This window comes from Dipodomys merriami, unplaced genomic scaffold, assembly GCF_024711535.1.
Source record: "Dipodomys merriami isolate MVZ:Mamm:240054 unplaced genomic scaffold, mDipMer1.0.p SCAF_95, whole genome shotgun sequence".
NCBI lineage: Eukaryota > Metazoa > Chordata > Mammalia > Rodentia > Heteromyidae > Dipodomys > Dipodomys merriami.
The window spans coordinates 402336-412688 of NW_027206568.1; the positions used below are offsets into that span (position 1 = coordinate 402336).

At 33.6% G+C, this 10353-nt stretch overlaps 1 pseudogene; it reads left to right on the top strand.

Moving 5' to 3' along the window:
* The first annotated feature begins 9666 nt into the window (after positions 1 to 9666).
* On the top strand, positions 9667 to 9765 carry LOC138821887 (U6 spliceosomal RNA; annotated as a pseudogene).
* Positions 9766 to 10353: the final 588 nt, after the last annotated feature.

A 10353-nucleotide genomic window follows, 5' to 3' on the forward strand; every position in this document is an offset into this window, starting at 1 on the left:
CCTTTGTTTTATGCTGGCCTTCAAAAGGCATATTGTCTCCTTTTGTAATATTCTCAACTAGAAGTTTATAGACAAGTTTTATATGAGTAAAGGACACACTCAAAAAAGTCAGGGACAGAATTTCTTTCAAGCCTTGGATTCTTTTCTTGTATAGTAAAAAGGAAAACAAAAGTGAACTTGAACTTTGTCATTCTTCTATGTTCAATTCCTCTCCTGGTATTGCTTTACACTTCCAGTTACAGTTACTTCCACTTACTTCCAGTAACAATCTATGGTGCTGCTCCAGATAAAATGAATGTTTTCTGGCTTCATTGAAATAGCACAAGGACACCTTTGGACATGTGGTAACACGTGTTTCAGAGACAACTTAATAAAGAGAAAATGTGAAATTTAAATTGCTTATAAATACATTATCCATGAGTATATTGAGTAAAAACTTCTTAAGTGCTCTGTAAATTAAGGAGAATTTTAAATGGGAAGAGGATTTTCAGATCATTTTTTGTGAGTGTATGTGCTGTGCATTAATTTCCCAAATGTACATGAGTTAACAGTAGGAGACACAATAGCAATAATATGAGAAAGAGAAGTTCTGTGTTTATGTATTAGGGTTCAATACAATAGAGAAGACTCTACAAATAAGACAGCATTGAAACTATAAAGTCAAGTCCAGCATGTAGAGTTATGGGAGTGATATAGAAAAAACATTACTCGTAAGTGGAATATGAAGCATGAGGCCACTCTCCCTTTCTAAATCTTGCTTGCTAATCACGTAAATTTGTAAAAAGTAGAATGGAAGAATGATCCTGTTTCCAGTGCAAGTCAGATATACGATCATGGACTTAACTGGAAAAAAGGAGTCCGTATTGAGAGAACAGGGAATATACTAGCAATGAAACTGGTGGCTAAGATCAGATTAAATTTCTTTCATTTTCTTATATTCTTTTTTGCTGTTGTTGGTCATGGCAATTCACCTCTGCGACTGGCTGCTGTCCCTTTGCTATTCAGCTGAAGGCTACTGCTCTACCACTTGAACCACAGTGCCACTTCCAGTTTTCTGGTAGTTATTGCAGAAAAGAGTCTCCAGGACTTTCCTACCCGGGCTGGCTTTGAACCCCAATCCTCAGGTCCAACCACCACTAGGCTTGCGATCACCTTTCTAACAGTGTACACTCAGGATATGTAATGTGTATGTTAATCTATCTTTATATGAATTCTTGAGTTAAAAATCTAGGCTACCGGTTAGGCTTTACACTCAAAAAAAATGTTTGTAGCTTAAAAGTTGATACTCCTGGAAAAATAAAACCTAAGGATGTAAAAGATTCTGGGAAGTTCAGTTTGCATCCAGTCTTGGCAGAACAGGATTTGAGACACTACCTATAATTAATCAGCAAAACCTGGAATCCCAGTCATGAGCAAGATTACTGAGTAAGAGCTTGAGGCTTTTGCATAAATACATAAAAACATACACATATACAGAAAGACACTTATATGTGCACACACAAATACAAAATGAAACAATTCTCAGTATATGTAGAAAAGTTAGAAAACAATAGAAAATATGTCCTGAGTAAGACTACAATCAAGTGATAATTTTTAGTATTAGAAAGCCCTCAAGTGAACTTTCTTTAAAGAAGTTGAGAATATTACATAGCTAGGGATCAGAGACAGTAAGAGATTCAAGTAATCATTATTAATGGGATCAGATCCATGGAGGAATGAATCAGAGACCCCTGCATATACATCTGAAGATGTTCATATCCTGTGTCAAATGTTAGAACATCTTTGAAAATAGTACTTAAACAGTCTGAGCAGTCAGTCGAGTGGATAAGATCATAGGAGAAGTTCAGAATTGCTAGTCTTTATCTAGATGAAATAAACCAACAAAATATGGCAGGGCAATGTGGTACAAGCCTGGAGACTAAGACAGGAGATTAAGGAGTGGAATTACATAGTGATACCTTCCCTTGACCAGGTAGTGTACTTTTGTCTCAATAAAGCAAACCAAGCAACAAACAACAAAAAAGGAATACACAGTTGGAAGTTCGGGCTAATTTTGTCACTATGTTTTGAGAAGTCAAGTTTCCTATTGAAATGCAACACATGCATTATCCTCACGTGTTTTAAATGCTCTCTTCATTACAGAACATTCCTAGATGCAAAATGGCTCATGATTCCCTCCCCCAAAATTGCAAAAGTAAGTATCATTCTGTTAGATTTTAAAGAACTGATGAAGGATTATAAAAGCTTAAGCCTGTAGAAAGAGCAAAGTATGTCTAACATAGAACTTTGTAGACCTTGCTAAACTAGAATTGAGATTTAAAATGAATATTTTGGTTTTGTTGGTAATTTCATATTTTATACGCTGCTACAAAAGTCTTTTTAAGTAGAAGGTTTAATTGACAAATTCACAAATGATACTGGCATTCTTATTTTCCTAGAATATATTTTCAAGAGAGTTATAATTAGAACTTAGTTAATAAATAATACCAACAGTTCATGCATAACATGATAATGTGAATAATCTAGACATAGTTGCCAACAAATGGATGACAGTAATTTATAAATTTGGAAAAAGAGCAATTTTTTGAGGGTGTGCTATACTATGGTTTGAAGAGAGGAATTGTGTGACATCTTCTTTCTTCTTCCTATATGTAACACAGGAAGCCATTTCCTTAATTACGTGCCTCTTTAAACATTGAGAAAAATGCTAGGTTTGGGGTTTGTTTTCATTTTCGTTTTTGTTTTATTGGCTTCTCCTAAAGCTTGAATTCTGGGCCTGGACACTGTGCCTAAGCCTGTTTATGCTCAATGTTCGTGCCCTACTTCAACCTCAGTGCCACTTGTGTCTGGCTTTTTCTGAATAGTTTATTGGAGATAAGAATCTAAAAAACCTTCCTGCATGAGTTGGCTTTGAACCATAATTTTCTGATCTTAGCATCCTGAATATCTATAATAGTTAAAAAGTAAAATATAAATAATATTTGCAAGTTTCCTGATCTCAAGAATACCACTGGGGGAAAAATGATGCAGCTCAGTTTATTGTGTCGTTCTTTCCAGAACAAGGAGGGCATCACATTAGCAGAGGTGTAGTATTTTTTCACAATAGAGTTAAGCTATTCATGATGTGAATTAAGGAATTTTAAGGTGCACCTTACAAGATGGAAACTGTTGGTCTAGGATGACTTTATGACATAAATCTTGGGATTGATGGTCATAGAAATAAAGCTTTCTCTGATAAACAATTGCTTTCTCTTGAAGAATTAATTGTTACAGATGCTTCATAGTCTTATCCTCTATAAGAATGTGGCTATTTTTCTGTTGAATTCTCAATCTGTAACACCCAATTGGAAACTGTATTTACTGCAGAATTTTATAACATGCAAACAGGTACTGTTTTGAATCTCTGAGGTATGGAATGTTGAGAATTTTAAAATGAAAATGAGTCATAGGAATTTTGAATAACACATATTTTCTGTTCTTTTAACAACTTATTTACTTTTAAAAGTTATGGGTTTCCATTTAATTAATCTCTTTTCAGTTTTAGTATAAGAAAGTACTAAATTTATTCTTTTTTCAAAATATTGGCAAGTATATTGTGAAAATATTGTCTAGATGGATAATATTCAAGTAGATGTTCCTCTGATAAAGAAAGGGTAGTTAATTCAAATTATATGTCAAATAGTTTTGATTTTTAAAAAGTTAATACGTAAAGAATAATATTTACTATACCAATACAGTGAAATTATATTTTATGCAGCTTATTTAAAAATTTTATTATCAAAGTGATGTACAGTGTGGTTACTGTAATTGTAAGGTAGTGAATGCATAATTTTTCAAACTTTTTACCTCTCCCTCATTTTTCTCATAGTTTCCTTCCCCCCTTTCCCCCTCACAAGTTGTAATGTACATTTCCAACATATCGTCTTGTGAGTATTGCTATTGCATTGGTTTGCCTTTCTGCTTTCTCTCACCATTTTGTTGTTTCTCTTCCCTTCCCTAGTTAAGGTAAATGTATACACAATACACAGGGTAACAAAATCAAATACAGCAGGGAGAAAGCATAGGGAAAATCCTAAAACAAATAGCAATTACATAGTACATCAAAAAAACACCACAAATAAAAATCTGTTTCCATATCTTGGAGTTCATTTTTCTCAGCATCAGCTTATATGGTCATATACACACATAACAATGCCACTGGAAAATAATAGTTGCATAAACACTAAATCATGAAAACAACATGTTAACTTTTTGGTGGTTAAGGTGGTATTAGGATTGGTGAATTCGTGATTCTGATAAAGGAATTTCAAAAGAGTTTTAAAGTTATGATAGGTAAAATTTAATTGTTCAAAATTTTTAACACCTTAGCCTATTCAGAAAATTTAAAATTGCCTGGGAAAATAGGCTTTCATTCAAAGAAATCCATGGAGACTTAGTAGAGAGGAAGCAATGTGACTAAAGATGGTTCTTTTTCACACTAAACAAACAAACCTCAGAAAACTTGCTTTAATCCTGTAGGTTCCCTTGAGAATTGTCATTACCCAGGAAATATACTCTCACTGTGTGCAACAAGGTTGTAGTACAATTTAAATTCAAATTCTTAAAAAAAAAAGACATCAAAATTTGTGAATTAACCTTTAATTATCAAACAGATAATTTGGGTCGGGCTGGGAAGGTGGCTCAGTGGTAGAGCTCTTGCCTTGCATGCCTGAGGCCCTGGGTTTGATTCGTCAGCACCACATAAGCAAAAAGAAAAAAGCCGGCAGTGGTGCTGTGGCTCAAGTGGTAGAGTGCTAACCTTGAGCTGAAGAGCTGAAGGACAGCGCTCAGGCCCATAGTTCAGGCCCCAAGGCCGGACCCCCTCCCCCCCCAATAAAAAAAACAAAGATAATTGGGGTCAAAATATTTATGGAGAAAATGCCCTCTACAATGAAAGAGGGTATTGGGTTTACACTTTTCTGTTTGTAATACTTTCCACAATGTCTTTGCACATGAAGAAGTGACATACAGAAAAAAATCTGATTGGGTACGTCAAACCAATGATTTCATATTTCTAAATGGCTCACAAAATATAATACCTTTATTGACATGAGATAGTGAAGAATTCTCTACATAAGCCAAAAAGTTTCGGGTTCCAGGACTGGGAAGGTGGCTCAGTGGTAGAGGGCTTACCTTGCATACATGAGGCCCTGGGTTTGATTCGCCAGCACCACATAAGCAAAAGAACAAAGCTGGAAGTGGCACTGTGGCTCAAGTGGTAGAGCGCTAGCCTTGAGCTGAAGATCTGAGGGACAGTGCCCAGGCCTAGAGTTTCAGGCCCCATGACTGGACCCCCCCCCCAAAAAAAAAGTTTTGGTTTCAGAAAAGAATTTAGCATATGGGAAAGTTTAGAAAATAGTGTTCTTAGAAGCCCTAGCTAAGTGTATTGTCTTCAGCATTAGAGGGAGGCCAAAACTTTTTGATACAGATTGTCTTAATATTTTTGCTACCTAAAGTGATTTTACAGAGCCTATTTGACTCACGAGAATGCAGAACTGATTGAATGAAGACATGAAAATAAATTCCACATCCAAATGAGGCAACTTAAAAGAGTATTAAAAGAGAAACTATGAAGATGTACAGTGGCTGAGGCTTCACTATACTTGAAGCCAAGAAGCTGTGATTAATTGGAAATCAGGAAATAGCTAAGAGGAGGACATAGAAGTAGGACACAGAAGTGTTGTCCTTTTGTTATAGACCTGTCTTCCAAGGTATGGGTGATTTAACTCTATTCTTCTCCATACATCTTGGTGAGCAAATGCAAGAACAAGAGAAAATAATAAATTCAAATAATTTTGCAAAGAATAACTTCACTGTTCCTGATATGTTATCTAAGGACAGTCTTAAGAGAGAAGATAAAAAGGGAGTACTTTTTGGTTTCCTCTATGCATCTTGTTAGCAAAATATATCCTTGAGGTTAGAATTGATTGAAACAAAAAGTGATGGAGTACTTATTTTTCTGGGCAATTTAGACACAAGTAGACTTTCAAGGTAAAAGAAAAAAGAAAAAAAATATAGCCAAGTATTTGTGCTCCCAGCTTCTTGGACTGGTTTTCTGGAGACAAATTTTACTTAGATTTGTCCTCATCACTATAGATATTGTTTCATGGCAACCAAATGCAAGAGGAAAGTTAAATGGACTCGCTTAGTCAATTAAACTGCATAATCAAAAAATGGCAAATAATATTTAGTGAATTATTTGACTAATTATTTGCCAGAATAAAGAAGGAAAATGTAATTCAAAATCAATTGACCTAAAAATATGAATAAAAAGTAGTGAAGAGAGATGAGAGAAAAAATAGAGGATTGTTTTCTCTACAGTGGAGTAATGGGTTCTTCATCTTGCTTCTTCCATTCCATCCTCACAAGCTATCAATTGTGGCTCAGGACTGGAGTATCCAGTTCAGCCAAAGAGAACTCATACAAGAAAGATAATATTTGCAGCAGATATAGGTGATTTATAACCTTAGATAATCTATTTAAATCTGTTCAGAATCCTCCCCTAGGCCAAACTGCTACTTTGACCAGTTTTGTTTGCTTTTATCAAGATTTCCCTCCATTAACTTCTTAAAATTTTTGAGAGGTCATATTCATACTCTATAGAAATTTCTGTTTGGTTGTGATTTTTGTGTCTTTTTGTTTGTTTTTATTTTTTAAATGAATTTCCAAAGGTTGTGCAAGTGTCTTACAATTAAATATGTCCACCTAATTAGCCATTGCTCCTGGATCACAGTGACTCCTTCTATCATTCTCACCCAACCCCTTCTACAAGATTTATTTCCGATTTACCATTTCCTTTCTCAAATATGTACATTGAGTATTCTAGCTGTACTTGCACCTTGTTCCATTTTTCATTCATTCTATGTCTTTACTATTATTCCTCTCTCTTTTCAACTTCCTGATAGTCATTCTGTTAAACTTTCTGTTAATACTTTGAAAGGTTTATATACATTCCATGGAGTTTCAGTCTTGCATATACTTGAACTGATGTAAGCTTATATTTCCATAAGTCATTCATCTGCAATAAAAATTTGCAAGACTGGAGACTTGAAACACCTAGACATGGTTACATTCTCATCCATTTGAAGATTAATCTTTAGTCAACAAGAAAGTTTAAAAATGGCTTTGAATGTATTCTTAACTACCAATTTTTATAAATGGCTTTGTACAATGGTGTGTGATTATTTTATTTTACATGGGATAAGACTAAGTTTTGGAAAAAGAAGAAAATTAACACTTACTACTATAGAGAAATATGATAGAAATAGAAGATAGATTTTGTCACATCTCAGATGAGTACCCATATTCAAGACTTAAAGACATATTTCTTACTATGTTAGACAGAGTGTAAACAAAACAACATATGATAAGGCAAGTATTTGTGACTTTTTAAAATGTCCCTTATTAAGTGATGTAATTTACTTTATTAGCTAACGTTTGGGGTTGAAATATGGGAGGCTGATCTATTTAACAAATTTCTGGAAGGCACCTACTGAACAACACAAATGGTGCATGGTACTGTTTCTACACTTTAATGAATGGTTGAACCTGTTTGGCATTAGTGCTGGGTAAATAAATCAACTCTATTGTGACTTGCTCCCTACACTTGAAAAACTTGTAATGTCACTAAGTGTCATATACTTATCAAATGTTATTTTGGTAAGTGTTATTTCAAAAAGTTTATTTGAAAAGGAATACACTTTCAGAAGATTAAATGTAGGTTATCATTGGTTTGAGAATGACAACATTGTTGTACCACAGAACCAAGTTGTACTAAAGTACCAGTGTTTTGAAGCACAAGCGATCTTCTCAATTAATGTTTTGCTGAATTATATTTGACCTCTAATTCAAGTTTTCCTGGCTTGGTAGATCAATCATGGATCTATCCTTCCAGGAACTATTTTTTGGGCTCACATATGCTGGACTTAAATATTACATTAATCATTACGGGAGGGGTATTAAAAATAATCTTGTGAAACCTTATGATCTTGTTCACTCATATGGGCTGGTCATCTATAAACTGAGTTTGAAATACAGTACTTTCTCTCGATTTTGTGACCTCATCTTTCATTTTAAGTTGCCTTGCATTACACAATTTCTTGCTGCTAATTCTTGTATCTCAAGGAATTGGGGCCCTGAAATATTATAAGAAATGAGAAATTGAGATGGATTTTCAGTTACTTTCTGCTGGCATGTTGCATAGGACTAGGTGAGAAGTCTAGCTCCTGTTATCTGATGATGCAGGTAATTCGGCCATAAGATACTAGGACCCATGGATCTATAGAAGAATAATGTCTTTTAGATATCATATCAGCACAATTGGAGTATAATCTGTAGGAATGCTTCAGAAATATGGAGAAAAACAGTTTGGGGCAGCGAGTTAAAACAATAAACAGGGCATCAGAGAAAAATCTCTTATACATTGGAGGAAAACAACATTGATTTTTAACAATGTGAATTCAGAAGACCATGAACACTTAAAAGGTATCACAAGTTTATACCGAAGACATTGCAATGATACTCTTTATATTCTAATATATATTCTAAACCTAATTATTTATATTCCAATACTATTTATTGGGATAAATAAATATCAATTTATTTGTCAAATTATCAATTGATTCTATTAATTTTCACTGTGTGAAATATAAAATCAGCACATACAAATATAAAATATATAACTATATATAATATAATAAAAAAGGGAACATGTTTTACATTGTTCTATTGTCGTTAGGGTATCAAAAGCAACTCTGTTTTAAAGTATTATTCCATTATCTCTACCTCAGTGTTTGGTAGAGTTAGACTTAAACCTTTACCTTTTGTAGATTTACAGACTGGAGGCAAGAGGAAACATTACCAATTTAAGGACTATTAACAAGGAGAAACATATGGACTTCTCCTGGAGCTATGAAAATATTTGGTGATAGAAAGGCAGTAGTGTAAGTTCCTGCCTGGTTGGAAGGTAGACAGGCCAGGAAATTAAGTAATCATGCATATGAACAATTTTTTCACCTTCTTAGATTTAGCTACTTTTGAAATGGTAGGTATAATGAACAATTATATTTTGATAAAAAAAACCTTCTACTCTGAACAGTTCTGTCTGAAATGTTCATCTTTTTATGATCCCTTGTAACTAAGATTTGTTTTGTTCAAGTAAGACAATTTACGCTGTCAAGGTAAGATATTCTGGTTGGTCTGAACCTACATGGAAGAAGGATACAGTGTCAGGTAGACATTGGTGCCAATAATACCTCATTTGGGAAATTTTCAGCTGCAGAATTTTAGAAGGAGCTCTTAAGCAAGGATTTCTTTGAATCCATTAGCTCTACAGAGTTAACTCAGTTGGATAAATAAGTCCTTTAGAAAGCCATCCTCTTTGGACCTAGCTAAAAATGCTTCAAAGTATGATTAAAACTAAAATGAAAAAGACTTAAAATAATCATTGACAAAAGAATTACAAACGTGAGCATTCGACTGAACAATATAATTATTTTCCATTATACACAGAATTTTAAGGAAATAAGATCAGTAGCATTGTTAGGAACATTAAGGTTTTTTTGTTACAAATAGGCACCCAAGGATATAATCCTATAAAAGATTGCATCATTAACTAGAGAACATTACATTCTTCAGAAGCACATATACCCAAATTACAACAATACAGAGATTAACATGGCAATTACACAGGATGATATGAAAATCTGTGAATTATTCCTTATTTTTCATTCTTCAGATGCTAGAAATGAAAAACAATTATTAAAAAGTTGATTACAAATTAACAGTGTAACAATACATGTAATTCATATAAATAAAAGTTAGTTTGATATCAGTGTATTAAATCTTCGCCTTAGAAAACCCTTTACATAACATAATCTTTATAAAATTTTTAAAATTAGACAACATTGCCATTTTATTCCAAAGTAATATACTATAAGGACCTAGTAAAAAAGGAATCTTAAACTGTTTCTGTATGGAATGCAATCTAAAAGGATCCATTTATTAATGAACCTATATATTATAAAACAATGTAGTATTCAAAGTCTTATATCTAGGAAAGAATAAAATAGATTATGGGCATTATACAAACAGAATACAGAATATTTTAAAGTATAATTTTTCATATAAGCACCAGAAATATCTTTAGTTGTTTTAGTACTCATTTCAACAGATAAATTAAAATTATTTCTGATTTAAAAAAAGCAAAAACTCGAGGGGGACCAAGATGGCGACGGGGAAGTAGAGGAATGCCACAGCTCACCCCAACCAAAAAGAGAGTTGGAGTTCCAATGTTTAATCTCCCCAAGAGACCAA